The sequence below is a fragment of the Gigantopelta aegis genome, chromosome 9 (genome assembly GCF_016097555.1).
Source record: "Gigantopelta aegis isolate Gae_Host chromosome 9, Gae_host_genome, whole genome shotgun sequence".
Classification (NCBI taxonomy): domain Eukaryota; kingdom Metazoa; phylum Mollusca; class Gastropoda; order Neomphalida; family Peltospiridae; genus Gigantopelta; species Gigantopelta aegis.
In genome coordinates, this window is record NC_054707.1 from 83,983,135 (window position 1) to 84,008,960 (window position 25,826).

At 37.2% G+C, this 25,826-nt stretch overlaps 1 long non-coding RNA gene across 1 annotated transcript in view; it reads right to left on the reverse strand.

Moving 5' to 3' along the window:
* LOC121380498 overlaps positions 1 to 25,826 on the reverse strand; it is a 75,195-nt gene that overhangs the window by 44,150 nt on the left and 5,219 nt on the right. The window contains exon 2 of the long non-coding RNA XR_005958951.1: positions 19,277 to 19,362. This is a non-coding gene — a long non-coding RNA (uncharacterized LOC121380498). The remainder of the gene's footprint in view (positions 1 to 19,276; positions 19,363 to 25,826) is intronic.

The following is a 25,826-nucleotide window of genomic DNA, read 5'->3' on the forward strand; positions in this document are numbered from 1 at the left end:
ATTTGCCTTTCCGACCCATTCATATTGCATTTACAAACACCGGAAATTCAATACATGTTTAACATTATTGCAAAGCCAAGAATACAACATTTACATGAATGTTCCAGCACAGACTGTAATCTATTTGTGTCTGGCTAACAACACAACAAACCAGATAAGTCACAGATTGAGATACAAAAAGCCAATTTCAAACAATGGATCTTGGAAGACAATGGTGGGGCTACCTGCATGAGATAAGGTGGTTGTCACACAATGCTGGCAATCATAATCCATGACTCCTGTTCTAGCTCAGCACAAAGACCCAGGTTCAACAGGATGACTATCTACAAGTGGCTTGTCAGGTGACGGAAACAATATCATTCAATGGCTTTATCATGCAATTCACCAAGACTGCATGAAACGTCACACACAAGGCATTCGCTGCATGCATGCACACAATAGAAATACTGTATATGTTTGGACTTCCAAAGAAAGCCATGAGCCTTATCTGTTCAGTCTAAATTTAAACCAATAAGCAGTAATTATCGCTGGCCTAAGTGGCCTAAGTGGCACAATGGTTAAACAACTGCACGGCTTTGAGACTGACAGATACTGGGTTCCAAATCCATTACCATGGATACCACTACACTAGTTTCTGTCTTACTACCCCATTATCACTGGGTTCCAAATCCACTACCATGGCCACTACTGGTACACTAATTTTGGTTTAACTACCACATGACCACTAGCACAATGTCTGTCCTAAAATAAACACTTATTATTGATATGGATACAGATAAACCTGAGTTAAACATCTTGCCAAGGGAATAGATCTGAATGACAAAACCGTTATCCATGATCCAGACCATATCTCTGCACAATACAGAGTTGAAAGGGTATGTGGCAAACTAATGGTTGATTCAATCAATCTCTACCTGGTGCCTCATCTATTGGACAGCTACTCCTGAGGAGATCCTTTACTGGACAATACATCCTTCTTGCAGTAGCTGTTTTTAGCTTGTATATATAAAACACCACTCACACTCCACCACCCAAATCCAATAGAGAGAATGCCATGTTTTGTCCGTGAGGAAATTGTCTATGAAAGGTTCCTTGCTGCTAATGGTAGGCACTGCATAGCCTTGGTGATTGATGCAGTGGTGTTTAATAGCTATAACTTGGTGATGCAGTGGTCAAGTATTGTTTAATATGGTAAATAACTGGACTAGCTATAACTTGGTGATGCAGTGGTCAAATATTGTTTAATATGGTAAATAACTGGACTAGCTATAACTTGGTGATACAGTGGTCAAGTGTTGTTTAATATGGTAAATAACTGGACTAGCTATAACTTGGTGATGCAGTGGTCAAGTGTTGTTTAATATGGTAAATAACTGGACTAGATATAACTTGGTGATGCAGTGGTCAAATATTGTTTAATATGGTAAATAACTGGACTAGATATAACTTGGTGATGCAGTGGTCAAATATTGTTTAATATGGTAAATAACTGGACTAGCTATAACTTGGTGATACAGTGGTCAAATATTGTTTAATATGGTAAATAACTGGACTAGCTATAACTTGGTGATGCAGTGGTCAAATATTGTTTAATATGGTAAATAACTGGACTAGCTATAACTTGGTGATGCAGTGGTCAAGTGTTGTTTAATATGGTAAATAACTGGACTAGATATAACTTGGTGATGCAGTGGTCAAGTGTTGTTTAATATGGTAAATAACTGGACTAGCTATAACTTGGTGATGCAGTGGTCAAGTGTTGTTTAATATGGTAAATAACTGGACTAGATATAACTTGGTGATACAGTGGTCAAATATTGTTTAATATGGTAAATAACTGGACTAGCTATAACTTGGTGATACCGTGGTCAAATATTGGTTAATATGGTAAATAACTGGACTAGCTATAACTTGGTGATGCAGTGGTCAAATATTGTTTAATATGGTAAATAACTGGACTAGCTATAACTTGGTGATGCAGTGGTCAAGTGTTGTTTAATATGGTAAATAACTGGACTAGCTATAACTTGGTGATGCAGTGGTCAAGTGTTGTTTAATATGGTAAATAACTGGACTAGCTATAACTTGGTGATGCAGTGGTCAAGTGTTGTTTAATATGGTAAATAACTGGACTAGCTATAACTTGGTGATGCAGTGGTCAAGTGTTGTTTAATATGGTAAATAACTGGACTAGATATAACTTGGTGATGCAGTGGTCAAGTGTTGTTTAATATGGTAAATAACTTGACCAACTATAACTTGGTGATGCAGTGGTCAAATATTGTTTAATATGGTAAATAACTTGACTAACTATAACTTGGTGATACAGTGGTCAAATATTGTTTAATATGGTAAATAACTGGACTAGCTATAACTTGGTGATACAGTGGTCAAGTATTGTTTAATATGGTAAATAACTTGACTAACTATAACTTGGTGATGCAGTGGTCAAATATTGTTTAATATGGTAAATAACTGGACTAGCTATAACTTGGTGATACAGTGGTCAAATATTGTTTAATATGGTAAATAACTGGACTAACTATAACTTGGTGATGCAGTGGTCAAGTGTTGTTTAATATGGTAAATAACTGGACTAAATATAACTTGGTGATGCAGTGGTCAAATATTGTTTAATATGGTAAATAACTGGACTAGCTATAACTTGGTGATACAGTGGTCAAGTGTTGTTTAATATGGTAAATAACTGGACTAGCTATAACTTGGTGATACAGTGGTCAAGTACATGTATTGTTTAATATGGTAAATAACTGGCAGTGGTTAAGTATTGTTTAATATGGTAAATAACTTGACTAACTATAACTTGGTGATACAGTGGTCAAATATTGTTTAATATGGTAAATAACTGGACTAGCTATAACTTGGTGATGCAGTGGTCAAATATTGTTTAATATGGTAAATAACTTGACTAAATATAACTTGGTGATGCAGTGGTCAAGTGTTGTTTAATATGGTAAATAACTGGACTAGCTATAACTTGGTGATGCAGTGGTCAAGTGTTGTTTAATATGGTAAATAACTGGACTAGCTATAACTTGGTGATGCAGTGGTCAAGTGTTGTTTAATATGGTAAATAACTGGACTAGCTATAACTTGGTGATGCAGTGGTCAAGTGTTGTTTAATATGGTAAATAACTGGACTAGCTATAACTTGGTGATGCAGTGGTCAAGTGTTGTTTAATATGGTAAATAACTGGACTAGATATAACTTGGTGATGCAGTGGTCAAGTGTTGTTTAATATGGTAAATAACTGGACTAGCTATAACTTGGTGATGCAGTGGTCAAGTGTTGTTTAATATGGTAAATAACTGGACTAGCTATAACTTGGTGATGCAGTGGTCAAATATTGTTTAATATGGTAAATAACTTGACTAAATATAACTTGGTGATGCAGTGGTCAAGTGTTGTTTAATATGGTAAATAACTGGACTAGCTATAACTTGGTGATGCAGTGGTCAAGTGTTGTTTAATATGGTAAATAACTGGACTAGCTATAACTTGGTGATGCAGTGGTCAAATATTGGTCAAATATTGTTTAATATGGTAAATAACTTGACTAAATATAACTTGGTGATGCAGTGGTCAAGTGTTGTTTAATATGGTAAATAACTGGACTAGCTATAACTTGGTGATGCAGTGGTCAAGTGTTGTTTAATATGGTAAATAACTGGACTAGCTATAACTTGGTGATGCAGTGGTCAAGTGTTGTTTAATATGGTAAATAACTGGACTAGCTATAACTTGGTGTCAGGATGCCCTTTGCAAATTTCAGAGATTGCTACACAATTCTAAAACGTTAACTAGTACTTGCTACTGAATTTTCAACTGATCACCAAATATCGCTAATATATATTTTTTTTAATGTTCCCTGCATGTATACAAATTTAATAGACAGACTTCGTTAAACACTGAAACACAAGTGGTAGTAGACAACTCAACCACCAGCATCAGCGCTGGTCAGAACCTCACAGCTACCACCAGCATCAGCGCTGGTCAGAACCTCACAGCTACCACCAGCATCAGCGCTGGTCAGAACCTTACAGCGACCACCAGCATCAGCGCTGGACAGAACCTAACAGCTACCACCAGCATCAGCGCTGGTCAGAACCTCACAGCAACCACCAGCATCAGCGCTGGTCAGAACCTCACAGCGACCACCAGCATCAGCGCTGGTCAGAACCTCACAGCGACCACCAGCATCAGCGCTGGTCAGAACCTCACAGTGACCACCAGCATCAGCGCTGGTCAGAACCTTACAGCATCAGTCAGGCTCATTTAGCAGACCACCATAGGCAAAACCCCACACCACTTTCGTTCGTTCATTCATTCATTCGCTCATTTGTTCATTGATTTGTTTGTTCATTCATTCATTCATTCATTTATTCATTCATTTGTAACCAGGTGTTAAATTATTAATTATCAAAGATTTAAATTAAATATTAATCATAATATATTAAGTATTTTTTAAAACTACTGGGTAGGATTCGATCTTTAAATATAAAATAGTTAAAGAAAGGTGTGTTGTTTATTTCATCTTTTGTGTTAGTAGTGGTTTCTTAGTAGTTGTTAATTCACGTGCGACTATGACAGTTCATGCAAGACTGATGACTCGACACCGAGACATGCACTGCATGCTTTTGGACTACGCCCTTTATAACTAGATTTTCTTAATTGTGATATTATGATCAGCTTTCACCAGAAGCAGACAGTCATAAGTATTTTAAATAATTATTCTGCAGAGAATAAGAAGTGGTTGGATATTTGATATATTTTATACACTGCTGCATTTCAAGTGTCTGATCAAATAGACATTGTGGATGTCTGGTAAGATTATATTTATTTGTAATTTGTATTTTATACTGATATTCGGACATAGTGATATAATTATTTTATCTTAGTTGAGAGTTTATATTATACATGTGCACGGAAGTGTGAAAGTTAGTATGTGTAATAGTAAGGAATGTTTGTATTATATTTTATAGGTTTTTCCAATACAATAAAACATTGGAACTACAAGAAGTGTTGTCATTACTTCAACCCAGGGTTATACATTCATTCAGTTATGGTTGAAGTACGCTCTCCTGAGCACAGCTTTCTGGGCTGTCTATCCAGGACATTGATTAACAGTTACGTTTTAGGGGCGAAGCTGAGACAGAAGTCATTGTACATAATGTCCTTATACATCCCCCTTGAGCTATTAACCTTCTGACTACTGCAGGCGAGATATCTCACCCGACGTCACGTCAGTCGACATACTGTACACTGCATTCCCCAATTCATATTTCCCGCTGTTTTGCACACAACACTCACTGGAAGCAATTTAGTAACAGAAAATGGAAGACAAGTTTTTCGGCAAGTATTTTCGCTTGACAACAATGGCAGCATGTCGTGGTCATTTTCAGAGATAGATAGCTGATTGTGACAGATAATTTCATAATAAATTTGATCATTTTACTAACAACGAAAATCACCAAATATTGGGATATGAATCACATTTCGTTGTTTTTTTTAAAATTCTGGTCAGAAAACCAGTTATTGGGAATAATGGACATAAATACTGGACAGCTGGCCACAAATGCCCGTAAGTAAATGCAACTTTTTCACCTAATTTTCAACTGATCTAAAATATAAAAATTAGAAAAAAAACATGAAAATAATACTTACCAATTCAAATATGAACTTTATTTTATGTATTTATAAAACATTTAAGTGAATATATGTGAGTAAAAATTATACACTTGTACCCACTAAACATGGTTTTTGTCAAAAATTAATCCAGTAGTCTAAAGGTTAAAACCGGTACCAAACTGAATGTATGTGCAGTGCATTAATTAAGGAGATATATATCAACACCCGTCCCCTTGGTGAACCCATTCTCTGAATATATTCTGTCACCCTAATCAGTGTCCCAAAGGTATATAAAAGGCTGTGGTATGTGCTGTCAAAAATTGCATATAAAAATTCCCTTGATGCTAATGGAAAAATTAAGCATTTTCCTCTGAAAACCAATGATTAACAAATCAATATGCTCTAGTAGTGTCATTAAACAAAACAAATTTAACTTTAACTTTTTACTACAAAAGATTACTTGGTATCTGCTTGCCTTATCTCTATATATTCTCCCACCCTACACATCCCTTAAAGACGACCTTGGGAACGGTCCAGCAGTCACCCTGTCCAGACACATGTACTGCCCTTGAGTTGGATCACGGCGGACAGTGCAAGATTAATCGGAGCAATTACGGTAAGACAAAATGCAGAAACACTTGCCTGATATTTCAGTTCTCTTCAAACATTAGGATCTTGTTAAAAGTAGTCCTCCTCGTAAAATTAGCCCAACATTTAATTTTACACTCACATTACAGGAAATTGAGAGCCTGTGAAAAGAGTCGACACAATGGAATCGGGTGGCATGCAGTCTCACACACAAAATGTCATTGTCATATGAGAAAAGAATGTGCTAACAAAAGACTGGAAAGATGTAAATACAATCCTTAAGAGACGGCAAACTTTAAAGGAGAAAGAAACTAAATCTGGAGATATATGTTACTGGGACCATGTTTAAAAAACAAACAGAAGTTTATTTGTTGTAATCCAACACACAATTGTATCACTGGGTCAGTAGGTAGGTAGGTTTTTAGATTGTTTTAAAGAAAAATATTATTTTAAAATAAATTTACTCAGGTAAATAAATGTTTATAAGTCAGGTATACTTAATTTCATGCTTATATCCAATTAAGGTTCAAGCACACTGTCCTGGGCACATACCTCAGCTATCTGGGCTGTCTGTCCAGGACAGTTGGTTAGTTGTTAGTTGGTTAGTGAGAGAAAAGAGGGTGCAGTGGCCTTACACCTACCCACTGAGCTCTTAAGAACTCGCTCTGGGTTGGAGCCAGTACCGGGCTGCGAACCCTGTACCTACCAGCCTACAGTCTGATGGCTTAACCACTGACCATCGAGGCCGGTGTCAGGTATATTAATAGGCTTGACCGTTTAAGGGGAGCTGTCACTGTGGCTCCCCATGACTCCCCTTGACCAGTTCAAGGAGAGTAATTTTAGCTCTCCTTAGCACGTAAATATTTAAAAAATACTTCAAAAGAATGAAATATTAGTGCATAATATGGCAATAGCTTAAATGGCTCCCCATAATCTAAGTTGGGGGAGCAACAGCCTACAGATTTGTGGATTGGTATTTTTACATTCAATAAAGAGTTATCTTTCATAAAATGTTATCTTCTGTTATAGTGAACAATGCCATCCTCAAATTAAAAAAAAAAGATTAAAACATGCTCAGTTTTACTAATTCATGTAAATGAGAATTCTGTGGAATTAAAAGTCTCACCCACCCTGAAATATCAAGTTTCAATGACCGAGGATGTACAGTTTGATAGAAATGGATCTAAACGTGAAACTGTAACATTAAACTTTAAAAGTCTCACCCACCCTGAAATATCAAGTTTCAATGACCGAGGATGTACAGTTTGATAGAAATGGATCTAAACGTGAAAATGTAACATTAAACTTTAAAAGTCTCACCCACCCTGAAATATCAAGTTTCAATGACCGAGGATGTACAGTTTGATAGAAATGGATCTAAACGTGAAAATGTAACATTAAACTTTAAAAGTCTCACCCACCCTGAAATATCAAGTTTCAATGACCGAGGATGTACAGTTTGATAGCAATGGATCTAAACGTGAAAATGTAACATTAAACTTTAAAAGTCTCACCCACCCTGAAATATCAAGTTTCAATGACCGAGGATGTAGTTTGATAGAAATGGATCTAAACGTGAAACTGTAACATTAAACTTTAAAAGTCTCACCCACCCTGAAATATCAAGTTTCAATGACCGAGGATGTACAGTTTGATAGAAATGGATCTAAACGTGAAACTGTAACATTAAACTTTAAAAGTCTCACCCACCCTGAAATATCAAGTTTCAATGACGGAGGATGTACAGTTTGATAGAAATGGATCTAAACGTGAAACTGTAACATTAAACTTTAAAAGTCTCACCCACCCTGAAATATCAAGTTTCAATGACCGAGGATGTACAGTTTGATAGAAATGGATCTAAACGTGAAAATGTAACATTAAACTTTAAAAGTCTCACCCACCCTGAAATATCAAGTTTCAATGACCGAGGATGTACAGTTTGATAGAAATGGATCTAAATGTGAAACTGTAACATTAAACTTTAATTAAAAAAAGTTAACACTGTCACCATGATCAGAAAACTAATACCCACATCTCGCCTTTTTCTTTGTAACGTCGAGACAATAAAGTTATATTATTCATTACTTGTCTAAATACAGACAATAAAGTTATATTATTCATTACTTGTCTAAATACAGACAATAAAGTTATATTATTCATTACTTGTCTAAATACAGACAATAAATACCCCAAAAGGTGTATATTTGTGTGCATTTTCTCTGCTAACAAAGTGATATATGTGGCAGGTAAGTGTTTATAAGACTTTTACACATTCATCACAAGGAGATAGCATTGCGGACCACAAGACAGTGAGCCACCCTCCCGGAATGTCAACACGGCCACAATGCTCTGTGAATCAGCACTATCAGCACAACACACAGCATATTGTACGGAACGCAAGAATGAGAGAAAGTACAACACTTAAACAAAAACATACACCTTTCTCCATATTGGGCCCACCTGCTACACAAGGAACATGTTTAACAATAAATAATATGTTTTACCAGTCATCTCCCTTCATCGATAAGTAATGTTTACCAAAGGGGCAGAATTGTTCTGTTTTTTAATTTTGCAATGTGTGCTGCAGTGCCTGCACTTCAAGGAATGAGCACTTCACAATGTCTAATGTCTAATGCACCACAACTTAACCTAATAACAGACACAGTCACCTGGGCGTCGGTAGGGGAAAATACAGTTATAAAATGTAATGGAGTCAATGGAGAGAGATGTATTATTAATGGATGGACAGACAGACATATGGATAGAGAACACACAAGTGGATAGATGGGTGGACAGATGGATGGATGAATAGATGGATGAATGAACAGACAGACAGATGGACAGATGGTTGGATGGATGGAAGGATGGATGGATGGATGGACGAACAGACAGAGGTGGATGGATGGACAGATGGATGGATGATTGGATGGATGAAAGGATGGATGGATAATTGGATGGATGGATGGATGGATGGATGGATGGATGGACAGATGGATCAATGAATCAATTGAACTTTTATATAGTCAAAACTGTTCAATCTACTTAAGACAATTTCTGTTTTATTACAAATTTTTCGAAGTAAATGACTTCGCAATGGACAATTTTTGTAAAATTTGTAGTACCGTACTTATAGTGAGTAAAGTCAGGGAAGAGGGCTGGTGGGATACTTAGACTTTATACAGTGCATGTGGTTCAGACAGGTTACAGAGTACCTTTGTTACTGCAATATATATTAGCCACATGTGTTAAAAATCAGTCTAAAATATAAAAAATTCTGGTGATTTCAAAGTTTACAACTTTCAAGTTCAAAATATAACAGTCACCACTTAACCAATGAAGTTGTATAACAACCAATGAAGTTGTATAAAAACCAATGAAGTTTTATGAAAACCAATGAAGTTTTACATGTATAATGGGCACATGAACAGATGTCAAGTCCCATTTAATAGAGTCCTGCTAAGTCTGAATTTAACATGGAAAAACAAGGTCCCGGTTATTATGTTGATGGGGCTATTAAAATGTGCCATACCTGTGACTAGCCAGTCTACATATATCCAGTTAGGCAACATGTGTATAACAATGAACTGTTCATTACATTCTAGGTGGGTGAGAAAAACATGCTGATCTCACACCCTGCTGTAATATAATTATCATTTTCAATAAAAGAACCTACAAGCATGAAATAAATACCACTTCATTTTAAACAAATTACACAGATTTAATTTGTATAACAAATACTAGTAATAATTCGGCAAATTTTCTTCAAAACTGTTTATGTTAAACAAAAATACAGCAGAAATAAATAATTAAAATTTAGCTTTTTAAGACATTTATAATGAAATATGTTCACCAGAAATTCAAATTCAATACACATGTTTGGGCAAACAATAGCTTTAACCCTCCAATATTGTACATAAAAAGAATTTAGCTCAAGGAAAGTGGAAACATACATTTGTGAGAGAAATCTTACGATGTCATGTTGGTTTCACCCACACCTGTACCAAGCAGCGGTCCGTCCTTAGAAACATGTGTTAAATCACTGCCATTATTGACTTTAAAAGACAGGCTCAAATAAAGCCATAATGGCTGCCCCCCATACAACAATGCACATGAATAAGTGTTATGCAAACAGTTGATAACTTTAAACTTTTATCAGCGCTGGGTTAGCCAGTGTAGTGTACTACAAAACTGCTAGACGACAATGAGTACTGGTGGATGAGTATTTTCTCAACAAACATTACTCATTTATTTGTGACAATTGAGAGAATGTATTTAATATTAAGGCAACTAATTTAATTGTTTGTTTTACTGACCTATCAACAGGTGTATCTGCAGGGGAGAGAGGGGGGGGGGGTGTTCTGGACTCAAAACATGCCACTGATTAAAATTAATTCTTTTTTCTAAAATATACTTTCCCTGAGAGCATGATATGAAGTGCCTTAGAAACTCTGCTTTCCTCAGTCCAAACCACCACCACCACCCTTCCCCCCCCCCCCCCCCCCCCCCCCCCCCCCCCCCCCCCAAGTTGCTGCACACCTGCACACGGCACTGGTTTTACTATTTAGTAAATAAACTTTAACTGTCAGTGTTTACAAGCCACCCAAGGGAGAATGACAAACTGATCTACCGAGACTTAATAATCGCACTGCTTATTACACAGATATCTGACAAAAGTGGGGCTTTCAGGAAGAGACAAACGTTTGTTTATTTCAGGACACCACTAGAGCACACAGATTTATTAATCATCAACTATAGGATGTGAAATATTTGGTAATTTTGACACAAAGTCTGAGAGAGGATACAGGCTGCTACATCTTTCCATTAGTAGAAAGGAATCTTGTATATGCACCATCTCACAGACAGGACTTATTTTTAACATTCACAAATTCAAAATTCTATTAATTTATGAAACAAACCTGAGGAATCATCATACTGATTTTCAGAACTATCCAGTCAAACCTCAAGAAGACAGACATTTAAATTTTCGACGTTAAATTCTATTAAATTTCTAAATTTCTCTAAATCAGTTTATGGTGATTGCTCCCGAGTTCCAGAACAATCTAAAGAAAACTTTAGAAGATACACTTCAAAGGAAAATGTGATGGGTGGACAGACATATGGACACTGGATGCCAGATATATAACTGGTATAAGAAAAAGCCCTTTTCAAGAACATAATAGTGGAGCTAAAAAGAAAGTAACATAGAATGATAATATTGAATCAGTTAATTACAGTAAACATGTGTTTTAAAGGAATGTGGGCAGTATAGGTTGACAAGAAGAGAAAACAGAAAGCATTTTAGGATGATGATATTATGACTGTTACTTTTAGTCCACATTGTATCCTTTTAATCAAAATTTAATTGCAAAGAAAATAAATCACACCAACAGATGTATGAGGAAAATACACAGAAAGACTGAGAAACGAATCCGTCAATCTTTGATTTTTGTTTTCCCCTCTATGTGTAACAAATACATTTGGAACAGTCGTTTTATGACCAATACAGAATGGAAGTGATTTTCTACTTGAAGAATGGGCGAGCTGAAGCGACTGTCTGGTTACAAGAAGAAGAATGGTCGGGGTGTTCCGGGGACAAACTGTCCATTATGATGGGGCACAAGTGAATACGTTTGTTTCTATTGACACACATCGAATCTATTCACAGTGCGTATAAGCAGAGCTGGTGTTGGTGTATTGTACACGCTAGTGTCCTCACCACTGAGTGGGGCTAGCAACAGGTTCATTTCACAACCTACAGGCTGTGTCTCTAATTGGCAATAAATGCAATAAACACTATTGAACTCGTATTGATATATTGGATAATCAAAATACACAGTAAGTGTATGCATGGTCTGGAAATAAATGTTAACAACAATATTGGGCACAGTGGGTGTTTTTTAACATTCTATTTTTGGTAACGTCCGCTCATGACCTTAAACACACACACATACATACACACACACACACATACAGACACACATACAGACACACACATACATACAGACACAGACACACACACACACACACACACACACACACACACACACACACCAATAAACCTAAAAAGAGTATGTTGTGTAATCCAACATCACAAATTTGAAAACAATAAATTATCTAAAGTAAAAAGGATATATTTGATGTTTTTCTCTATACTTCTAAAACTTATGAATATGCTAAATATAAATAAACCGGTATTATATTACTCACTTAAATATTTAAAAAGAGCTGTTAATAGTCATTTCAGTTTATTCTCATAAATCAAGCTCCCCGTTCTGGACATTCAACTTCAAATTGCCATGAAAGTTGATTTGTAACAGTATATTGTAAAACAATACACAAAATGTCAGTTCAGAATCTTGAAGCATTACAAAAAAAGTCCAGAAATAAATTTTTGTATCTCCTAAATTCAAGGGCCATAACTATGTCAAACATGGGTAAATGATCCTAAAATTTAAACTTGATCTGTACTAGTACACGATAAAGCTATACAAAACATTTCAGTCCAGAAAAAACTGTGTGATGGACAGATGATGGACAGATGGATGGACCAGTGAATGAAGGATGGTGGATGGACACACAGACAGACCGATGGATGGACAGATGGACAGAAGGACAGACACGAAACTCATAGTCTCCAGTAAGGGACTAATACATCTAACAATCCTCCAACAAAATTCACTGAAGTATGAGGGTCAAAGAAAGATGAATACAGTTGCACCCACCAATACGGAAGACAAACTGTTGTGTAAGCACATGGTACACAGATCGTAATAAAGCACCTGTTCATTGTTTTACATGTTCTTTATGAGGGTAGCCTGGTCTTGATCCCGTAAGGTTACACTCTGTTGTCACATGGCAGTTCATTGCCAGGTTAGGCTTTTGTCTTCCTACATGGGGTCATCCCCTTGTGGCCGTCAACCTGGCACACAAGGACTTGCAGGGATAATTAACATCAGTATATGTACCTTTCTTTAATTAAGAGACAATGGAAACTATTATCAGGTACACAGGGCCAACATTCGAACCGTTGCCCGGGGTAAGAATGTCTAATTAGCATTGTAGGCAGATCATAACTTACCTGGCTACTGGCTGCAGGTATAACTACATAATATATATATAAGTATGAAGAAACAACAAATAACGAAACATTTAATAACACCCCAGCACCCCATGGGTCAATTAATAGAGAATACTTATAACACATATATGTATGATAAAAGAGAGATGTCATGTACATAGATTATTTAGGGGTGGGAGTGGGGTTGGGGTATTTTATTGTATTTCCATCTGAGGCTAGAATTAGCTCAGGAGTAGAGTAGTTGCCTGACGACTGAAAGGTGTACTGGATAATGTACAATTAGGATCTTGGCTCAAGTAGTCTGGTTTTGACACACCCCTCCCCCATACACTCTTCAAATGTAGGCCCGAACCCCCTTCCCCATACACTCTTCGAATGTAAGGCCCGAACCCCCTCCCCCATATACTCTTCGAATATAAGGCCCGAAAACCCCTTCCCCATACACTCTTCAAATGTAAGGCCCGAACCCCCCCCCATACATTCTTCGAATGTAAGGCCCGAACCCCTTTCCCCATACACTCTTCAAATGTAAGGCCCGAACCCCCTCAGAGTAAAGGTACTTTATGAGACTGCCACTGGCCTAGACAGTGAGAAGAAGGAAGGAAGGAAATGTTTTATTTAACAATGCACTCAACACATTTTATTTTCAGTTATATGACATCTGACAATTGGTTAAGGACCACACAGATATTGAGAGAAGAAACCCGCTGTCGCCACTTCATGGGCTACATTTTTCGATTAGCAGCAAGGGATTTTTTATATGCACCATCCCACAGACATATAGTACATAAGATGTCCTTTGTTACAGCAGTTGTGGAGCACTGGCTGGAATGAGAAATAGCCCAATGGATTGATCCTAGACTAACCGTGCATCAAGCGAACGCTTTACCACTGGGCCACATCCCACCCCAGACAGCGAGAATAAACCTGCTGTCTCAACACAGGCTACTCCTACTGAATAACAGCAAACAGGACATCACACACAATCACCCTTGATATACCAGAGGTATATTCCACTGAGACTAATAGACTCCATCATATGTGGTCATGTGGGATAGAAAAAGTACACCAGAGGTCGTGGAAATTTCGACCCAGGAAAGGGCTCAAAACTCGCCAAAAATATGGTGGGCCAAAAACAAATATCTGGGCCACTAAAATTTTGTTTTCAGTGGCCCAAACTTGCTTTAGGTAGCCCAAACACAAAATATTCATATTTAAGGTTTTAAGCGAAATATTTAAGCAAGCATATAAAATGTGTTTCTAGATAGCAAAGATACCAAGAACATACATGATATTGAAATAAAATATTAAAAGAAAACACTGACTTGAGCAAATTATTTACTTATTTCGTACATATTTTACAAAATGTCTGAACTTAATATTTTTTTGTTTACATCATCAATGCACAATTGCACGGCATGACTCGTCTTCCAGGGACAGATCGCATATAATATAAACAAATAATGTACAACCAACTGGGCTACATAATTGTTGTTCACATGTTAGCGAAGTGTTGTTCATATGTGTCCAGTATTTAATATTTGTAAGTATTTGTCAGAAATAGATACAAAAGAAGTGGGGGTAAGGTTCTCCTTATCCTAATAGAACCTAACTTCATTGGTGCTAGACAGACCTGAAAAACTAATTTAAATTCCTTAGCATGCTTGCTTTTTTTTTTTATTCTTGCTGTGCGTTTAACAAAATTCCACCCGGCAGAGGACATCATGATCGTGATTTTACTCCGAAAATGTTAACAATTCATTTCATAAGTCAATTCAAAAGACACCAAATTAACTGGCCAATTAAAAAACGAGATTTAGAAAAAAAAACAGAAATCAAAACACCACGAAACATAACAAAAACTAAAACAGCATTCGGGAATGTTTGGATTTTATTGCATATTCGGCTGAGATGTTCTGAATGGTTATAAAATGGATCAGAATCACTGCATTCAGTCTACAACATCAATGTTTATAATACAAATGAATATTGACAAATTATGGTAAGCCAATACATTCAGTTCTGCAACCCACGAGCAAGATTTTAATGTGGAATAAATATATGTCATACAATTATTAATAGTAACTCATATACTGTAGAAAGAAGATATATGCCACTATTTTTTTTTTTTTTAGTTGCCCAAACAGGGCTTTGGTCACATTTGGCGACCTGCCCATAGGTCATTTCGAGCCCTGCAGGACAAGACTTGCAGAGTCCCAGGGTTGAAATTTCCACCACTGAGTGTGTACTTTTTCTATCCCACATGACCGCATATGATGGAGTCTTTTTCTCCCATCAATTCAATAAATAAACCATTATTTTACATGAACAAACAAAGATGGCTGAAAAAGTAACTTCTTTATTTGATCGTTTTATCATAAATAAACTACACTATCATATTTGTCTTGTCTGTTTCATGTGTTAAATATAATTTAACACTACAAATTAACAAGACAGCTTTTACAATGAAGGTTTTAATAACAAAATTTTGATCTAAAACTAACCAATTCACATTAATATGATGTCACATATATGTATTACCAACGCCGTAATACTCCCCATGTTAAATTCAATGACGTCATAGCCCATGCAAGACAAGATTTATTCTGTATGGGCTGACGTCATGGAATGGGTCTGTCTTGTACAACTAGGGATGGGAGAAAGATTTATTCTGTATGGGCTGACGTCATGGAACGGGTCTGTCTTGTACAACTAGGGATGGGAGAAAGATTGATTCTGTGATGCACTGAACCTAAGGTAAGTGTTCTATAAGCTATCCAAGTTAAACCTTCCCTAGATATATGCGAACCAGTCTGCCATGAAAGGTGAGTGCTCACTCACGCTCACCTCCACACTGGCAACAAAAAGGTTCACAAGAGTGACAAATTGATCGCCTGGCAATACAAAATGTAATCAAATATAATTAGAGCCTTGATGTGAGAAGAGTAATCTTCAGCTCGCCTTGAGAAGAGTGATCTTCAGCTCGCCTTGAGAAGAGTAATCTTCAGCTCGCCTTGAGAAGAGTGATCTTCAGCTCGCCTTCGTGTAGCTCACCCGGTGGTTCATCTAGGATTGGGCTATTTCTCATTCCAGCCAGTGCACCACGACTGGTACATCAAAGGTCATGGTATGTGCTATATTGTCTGTGGGATGGTGCATATAAAAGATCTCTTATTACTAACAGAAAACTGTAGCGGGTTTCCTCATTAAGACTATTACGTCAGAATTACCAAATGTTTCACATCCAATAGCTGACAATTAATAAATCAATGCGCTCTAGTGATGTCGTTAAACAAAACAAACTTTTAAACTTTCATTTTGCTCATGGACACTGTGTCCTCAATTCATTTGACTTTGTATTACTGTGTTTGATATTAACTCAAGTACAAGTACAAGGAAGGAAATGGTTTATTTAACGACACACTCAACACATTTTATTTACAGTTATATGGCGTCGGGCATATGGTTGAGGATCACACAGATATTGAGAGAGGAAACCCGCTGTCGCCACTTCATGGGCTACTCTTTTCAATTAGCAGCAAGGGATCTTTTATATGCACCATCCCACAGACAGGATAACACATACCACAGCCTTTGATATACCAGTAATGGTGCACTGGCTGGAGCGAGAAATAGCCCAGTGGGCCTAGCAAAGGGGATCGATCCCAGACAGACAGCGCATCAAGTGGACGCTTTACCATTGGGCTATGTCCCACCCCTAACTCCAGTACAAATGTAAATCACTGTAAATGAGTTCATGATGTTTTCCTTATTGGGCCTGCAGTGCTCACATGATACATCATGAACATTTTACCAGTTGTGCGGTGGTTAATCCATCGAACTAGACTGGTAGGTACAGGGTTCGCAACCCAGCACCAGCTCCAACTCAGAGCGAGTTCTTCTCTCTCACTAACCACTAACCAACTAATTCATTTCATTTCAACTTATTTTCATGCTTATATCCAATTAACATTCTTATATCCAATTACATTCTTATATCCAATTAACATTCTTATATCCAATTAAGCAACACCATATAACCGTAAATAAAATGTGTTGAGTGCGTTGTTAAATAAACATTTCCTTTCTTATATCCAATTAAGGTTCAAGCACGCTGTCCTGGGCACACACCTCAGCTATTTGGGCTCTATGTCTAGGACAGTGGGTTAGTTGTTAGTTGGTTAGTGGTTAGTGCGAGAGAAGAGGGTGTAGTGGCATTATACCTACCCCCTTAAGAACTCGCACTGGGTTGGAGCCAGTACCAGGCTGCAAACCCTGTACCTACCAGCCTGTAGTCCTATGGCTTAACCACTGTGCCACCGAGGCCGGTAACCAACTAATAACTAACCCACTGTTCTGGACAGACAGCCCAGGTAACTGAGGTGTGTGTGCCCAGGACAGCGTGCTTGAACCTTAATTAGATTATAAGCACGAAAATAAGTTGAAATGAAATGAAATGAACATTTTAAAGTGATATAGAACTCAAAATGATAAAAAATATATTCATTAGTTATAAACAGTATTTAATAGTGTATTAACTGATATTGACTGTATGTTTTTAAACCTACCTGCACAAAATGGCGACACTTTTTTCACTTGTTCATGTCCAAGCAGAATATAAAAACTTGACACATTAGAATCTAACAAGGATTGCCGGCCCCTTTCTTACAAAAGCATCGCAACTAATATCATGTTTATAGAATTAAGTGAAGTGCTGTCGATTGTCAGGACATTGTTCGGCCCAGGTGTGGACCCACGGTGTTGAGAAAGGAGAAAGTTTATCTCAAAAGAACAGTGGCAAAGTCTCAGCCACACAACACACAGCAGTGGCAACCATTGTCACTGCTAACAGTGGCCTCACATCAAAGTTACTCCACTCACAAACCCAAGTGAATGGCCAACTACCAACACCCAAATTTCATCACTACATAATAAAATCTTGTAGAAAAGACCCCATTCACCACGCTTTATGTCCACCTAAGAGACTTAACAATTTTCTCTGTCAGGGACAATTGAATATTGATTGTCATATTGAAATCCTTGCACATTTTGATACAACAATGGCCCAACTTTTATCTATGAATGTGTTTTTACCTAAGCCTTTTATTTATTAAACAACGGGTTGAGACGTTGAATGCAGGTTAGGATATGAAACACTTGAAAATAGAAGCCAAAGCTTGCAATCCTTGCCAGAAATTAACAATGATAACACAGATATTATTCCGTTAATGTAGTGCACACATTAAATTATGCAGCTATTTTTATCTTATTAAGTGAAAACTTCTGTACACTGTTCTTCTATATCAACACAATTAAGGATCACAGCTAGCAAAAGATCAGTTCGCACAAAAAGCAATAATATGTGTTATGATTTTTGGAAACTGCCACTTAACAAGATAACAGTATATACTTTTAAGACATTCTGTGAAACCTTTATTCTTTTTACATAAACGAGAGAAAGAAAGGTCTGTGTGGTAGAGATGGGAGAGAGAGAGAGAAAGGGATGTGGGGTAGATGGGAGGAGGAGAAAGGGATGGGATGTAGGGATGGGAGCAAGAGAAAGTGATTGCAGCCAGAGATGGGATGGGAGATTGAGATGGGAGGGAGAGAAATGGATTGCAGGCAGAGATGAGATGGGAGGTTGAGATGGGAGGGAGAGAAATGGATTGCAGGCAGAGATGAGAGGGAGAGAAAGGCATGGGAAGTAGGGATAGGAAGGACAGAAAGGCATGGTAGGTAGAGAAAGGGATGGGAGGGAGATATGGGATGGGAGGGAGATATGGGATATGAGGTAGACAAAGGGATGGAAGGGAGAGAAAGGGCTTTGAGGTAGGGATGGGAGGGAGAGAAAGTGATTGCAGGCAGATGAGAGGGAGAGAAAGGCATGAGAGGTAGAGATGGGAAGGAGAGAAAGGGATGAGAGGGAGAGAAAGAGCCAAATAATGGTAATGCTTTACCTTCAGTGATCCAATGCATGTAATACTGTTAGCTCCTTGCAACTATGGATGCGACTTCAGTATGGCAATAAAATCTAGTTTTGATACTGTAAAACGAAACACAGTACAGTTTATAAGCAGTTGCAGGATGTTATATTTATTACTATGACAACTACACCCAGTAACAATTAACACTATTGGTTACAATGTATGTAGCAACACCTTGCATTTAAAGTAGTCTTTCTGAAATGTACGCAGATGTGTGATGCGTCACTGAAATGTGTAAATTATAAATTGAGTGAATTTCTTTAACATAATTACTATTTATAAAATACAAATTCTGCAGAATTCAATGTTTCACCTACCATAAACTTATTTGGTGTCACTGATAGCTGAATCCATAAGATGTTCATCTCAAAAACAAATTATATTTAGTTTTAATTCTTTTTACATACATTGTGTTGAACATCCCCAGGAACAATTATAAAACAAATTTCGGTGTTTTATGACTTACAATTTGTGGGGAATGGAACTAAATGTAAAACTTTACAATGTCAAGCTAAATGCAATTTTAAGTATTTTAATTAAAATTGTTTAATTAATTAATTAACTGACGACTTGCCACATTTTTCTATTAGTAGTAAGGTGGGGTTTTTTTTATATGCATCATCCCACACACAAGATAGCACATACCAAGCACTTTACCACTGAGCTATGTCCCAGCCTACTAAATACACAAGGTGTGTGAATGAACCAAGTTCCTATTGTTTTCTATTAAGTCACCTCGGAAACATCCTCTCACTTTGTTGAGAGTAATTATCTAAAACACTAAGTTTACTTACTGCTGTAGACTCGTTTAATGAAAAACTATAAAAAAAATTCATTTTCCATGTAGTTGCACTATAAATTTGCAATTTTTAAAAGGTAAATTTGCATGTTACAAAATGTAATGATTATACATAATTTTCACATATTGTCGTTATCATCTAGAATGCCAACCTGTCATCAGTCCCAAGTTAGGTTTTGTTTTGGGCACAATGTTGTCAATAACATTGTCAGTTATATTTCACTGTGACTTTCCTCCTGAGACATTTATGTTTATGTTTCAACACAAGAATAGAACAATTTGTGTGGATACATTTCAGTGCACCTGGCGTTAGTAGTCAACAACATTGTAGTAACTTAAATTATTAGTAAAACAAAATACATGAATTTTTACTTAGTAATCATCAAACTAACTCGCCTTAACACACACACACACCCCCCTTAAAATGCCTAATTGATGACAGTTACTTTTCACACCCTTGTTTTAGCTTCATACACAATAAACATAACATTTCTAACTGTAATTGTTTTATACGATATACTTGACGAATGGTACTTTTTATTTATTTCATTTTTTAAAACTTAAAGGAACAGACCCTAGTTTTAACCCGTGAAAATTAACACTAAATTTAGTCAATCTACAAACCTGTAACACATCTGGACAAAGTTACAATTGAGTGAAACATGAGTCTGTGACTTTGAAATCGTGAAATACCCTTTAAAAATAGACTAAAACTCAACTCCATAACTGTTACTTCTCAGACACATGTGCATTTTTTAAAATATGAGAAATGCATTTTGTGGTATAAAGAACACCAGGATGAACAAAAACACTTTGAATGTATGGAAATGGATAACCTAAACGATAAAATAGTAAAGTATGATTTCAGTTATCAAAAATGGCTCTAATAGTAAAAAATATACCTTAGTGTTTAAAAACTAGGGTATGTCCCTTTAATACTTTGTGTAAAATTATCAAAAATAAAAACATACCTACATGTAAACATACAAATTTTATTTGGTCTGAAACAAAATATTTAGGCTAACTTTTTGTAAAATATTACTTCAAACGCCCCAAACCTAATTCACAATTGTGATCGTCACTATTCCAGTAAGTTGATTAATAAAAATGTCATTAAATGTTGGGTTTTGTCACACTGGCCTAGTCATAGCTCTTAGGGGAGTTGTAATGATCCTTCCGTGGCTAAATTGGCACTCATTGTTGCCTCGGGCCAATATAGCCACCGGAGGGCCGTTACAACTCCCCTCGGACCTATAACAAGACCATATGAACTCTCTGTTTTTTAATAACATAATAATACTGTATGCGATAATCACAACATCCATAAAATAAAATGTCTACACACCAATACTGTATGCTGAAATGGAGTCCGGTTATACTAAACCGTTAACCGATGACCATACTGACCTCGTCCATCCTGGTGGACTGTGAAATAACAAGTTGTTTTTAAAGATAACCATGACATTTACATGTCATGTATTGTATATCTGTGTCTTTCACACATCAGTACATTTTAATCTGCAGCTGTTTCATATCTAACTAAGTGAGTATCAAGGATTTTTTCCAAAGGGGGGTCTACATGCAACTAGGAATGCTGTTTTCAGTAGTAGGTATGACAGAAACCCGTTTTCAGTAGTAGGTATGACAGAAACCCGTTTTCAGTAGTAGGTATGACAGAAACCCGTTTTCAGTAGTAGGTATGACAGAAACCCGTTTTCAGTAGTAGGTATGACAGAAACCCGTTTTCAGTAGTAGGTATGACAGAAACCCGTTTTCAGTAGTAGGTATGACAGAAACCCGTTTTCCCTCTTTTATTACCTTTGTGGCTTCTAAATATAATGTCCGACATCAATATAACCATAATAAATTGTGTTAAGTGGTGCATCATAAAAAAAAAAGCGCAAAATATAGAACCGCAATGCTTAATGAACAAATGACCCATTCAGAATCTGATGTTCCCAGTGCCAAGTGGGGTCTATATGCAACTTGGAGGACCGTCGGACCTGGGGGACTATGCCCATCTACCCCTCACACTTTTTCAAAAATGTATTTGACTTATAATATTATAAACTCAAACATATTAGAATTCAATTTCTAATTGTATTAAAAAAAAAAAAAGTTTGTTTTATTTAACGACGCCGCTAGAGCACATTGATTTTTTTATCTTATCATCGGCTATTGGACGTCAAACATATGGTCATTCTGACACTGTTTTTAGAGGAAACCCGCTGTCGCCACATAGGCTACTCTTTTTACGACAGGCAGCAAGGGATCTTTTATTTGCGCTTCCCACAGGCAGGATAGCACAAACCATGGCCTTTGTTGAACCAGTTATGGATCACTGGTCGGTGCAAGTGGTTTACACCTACCCATTAAGCCTTGCGGAGCACTCACTCAGGGTTTGGAGTCGGTATCTGGATTAAAAATCCCATGCCTCGACTGGGATCCGAACCCAGTACCTACCAGCCTGTAGACCGATGGCCTGCCACAACGCCACCGAGGCCGGTCTAATTGTATTAAATCACTGTGTAGATTCTGATCTTTTTTCATCACAACCAGTGCCCCACAACTGGTATATCAAAGTGCATATAAATGACCCCTGGATGTTTGGGGGGGGGGGGGGGGTGTCAATAGTAGGTATGGCGGCAACGGGTTTCTTCTCTTATTATCTTTGTGGCTTCTAACCATAATGTCCAATGTCAAATATAAGCATAATAAAAAGTGTTAAGTGGTGCATCATCAAAAACTGTTGTTAGAACTACAGCGTAAAATATAGAACTGCAATGCTTAACAAAGTTTGTTTTGTTTAACAACACCACTAGAGCACATTGATATATTAAACATTGGCTATTGGATGTCAAACATTTGGTAATTCTGACTCGTAGTCAATAGAGGAAACCCGCTACATTTTCTTAATGCAGCAAGGGAACTTTGACCAGTTGTGGTGCACTGGTTGGAACGAGAAAAAACCCAATCAGTTGAACAGATCCACTGAGGTGGTTCGATCCTGCGATGTAAGCACCTCAACCAAGCACTCAACCGACTGAGCTAAACCCCGCCCAGCTTAACGAACAAATCTGATGTTCTTAGTGCCAAGAAACACTATATATTGAGCAGGGTGTATTCTGTTTTGTTTTGTTGTTGTTTGGGTTGTTATTGTTTGTTTGTATTTAAAGTCTCTGAGGGTTTAATACGGACAGTGCAATACAGTGATCAAGTACACTATCCCTGTTAAAAAACAACCATTTGCATATATAGCTGATGACACGATGTGTTTGATAACTTCACTTGACAATACACTATAATATAAAAATATTTCAATAAGCTGTCCAGGTGCAAGATTTTCAGGATGGGGTGGGGGAGTCTAGACTGGTGAGCAAAGTTTATGGGGAGGGGGAGGGTCGAGACATGCTCCCCCAGAAAATGTATTGAAAAGAAAACAGAAAATGTGCTTGAGCAGGGCAGAGTTCGACCCCCGAATCCTCTCCCCTGCACTTGCGCCTGCTGTCTCCCTCCAGATGATGTTTCCCTTCCAAACGCAAAAAAAATCACAGAAACAAAACACTTGCAGCAAAACAGCGGTAACACAGTCAATGCTAAAATTCAAAATTCAGATCAAAGAGTAACGGGTTTCACTCTTCTAAATAATAATTCTTGAAAAGAGCAATTAATCAACTGTCTGAAAATGGGTAATTTTACTATTCAGATGTCAAGAAATTGTGTCTAAGGCTATCTAAATAATGAAAAAACAAAAGAAAACAAAATCATTATTGGGTTATAATACTATGCAAAATAATCCTTAAAATACTTAAGAAATTATTGTCTAAAAATGTATTTAATTTTGCAATTCAGATGCCAAGAAACCATGTTTAAAGCCATTCAGTATTAACATTTTCCCAGGGTAGCATACCCCCAGACACCCCTAGACATCGCGGACCTTGATCACTACCCACCCCACCCCCCCCCCCCCCCCACCCCACACACACACTCTTAACCAGTGAGGTCTAGTGCCTTTAAAGCCATCTTAATGAAAACTTTCTTGGGTTAAAATAGTAGGCAAAATAATCCTTAAAATAGTTTTAAATTTGCTGTTAAAAAATGCCTAATTTTGCTATTCAGATGCCAAGATAAGGCATTTAAAGCCATCCAATTTTAAAATGTTCATGGGGAAGCATACTCCCAGAACCCCCTTTGACAATCACTGCCCCTCCCACACTTAACTGGTGAGGTCTAATGCGATTAAGGTCATCTAAATTAAAACATTATTGGGTTAAAATACTAGGCAAAATAATCCTTAAAATAGTTTTAAATCTGTTGTTTAAAAATGGCTAATTTTGTTATTCAGATGCCAAAAAAGGCACTTACAGACAATTTTAAAATGTTCAATGGGAAGCATGCCCCTAGACCCCCCCTACATATCTCAGGTGTTGCGTGCCCTCGGGCAAGGATTAATAACTTGCTTAATAATGACCTTGATCAATGCACACATACCCTCCACACACACACATGCTTAAAAAACTGCTCTGATGGGCCCAACTACTAAAATGAAGTTGTTTATTAGCAGTGAATGAACTTTAAAAAATGTTGGGGGGATTTGTTTCTTCATGAGTATGGCGAGGTCCAAATCCCCTTCAACAACTCCCTGGATCAGCACCTGCTAACATGATTATTTTGATACCTGCTCTAGAGTGTGAGATAGCAAAGCCCCTAACACCACATGGCACACTAATGCCAAAAGGCACCAAGGGATATTTACATTACATTGCCCACAGAGAGGACAGCACATACTACAGCATTTGGCACACACTAGTGGGGCAGGACACTTGGTAAAGCTTTGACTGATACACGGTCGGTCATGGATCGAACCCCGTCAATGGGCTCATTGGGCTATTTCTTGTTCCAGACAGTACACCACGACTGGTACATCAAAGACTGTGGTATGTGCTATCCTGTCTGTGAGATGGTGCACATAAACGATCCCTTAAATACTAATGGGAAAAATGTAGCGTGTTTCATCTCTAAGACTACATCTCAAAATTACTAAATGGTTAACATCCATAGGCTGATGATTAATAAATCAATGTGCTCTAGTGGTGTCATTAAACAAAATAAAAACAAACTTCAACTAGTCAGGTCTGGCTGGGGAAAACTCTGCGGTGTCCATTAAGGGGAAGCAATCACATGAGGTGAGAACTCCAACACTGAGCTACACCATACTCGCTATGTTACTGTACGTTAAGAGTTTTGTGCATTTACAAAAACCTGAAATAAACAGTTACCAGAAAAACAATGTATAAAAACTTGCCTTGATTTGTAAAAAACCACACACAAAAAACACTATCAAATGTTTCAACTGCAGTAACCGTCCATGAAGACCGGTCTAAAAAGACTCACTACCCATCCAAATCTAAATAAAATGTCTGAGTAACTGGCACACCACACAACTCCAATTGTAGGTTTTGTTATATTTTTCAATAGTTGCGATAGATTGCATATGAATGAAAACACAAAAGGGTTACCTTCTATTAAATATTGTTGGGCCAATACATGGGACCTCTGATGCGTTTCAAAAGCTTGTGCTACATTTAAATCGAGGGTGTGGTGCTTTTGTCTGTATAACAGGACAATCTCCCATTATTTCGGTTAGGAAAATAAGTTGGACATACAGTGGCAAAATGTACAATGTACGAGTGGGAGAAAAGGTTTCGCCTAGTCTGACAACAA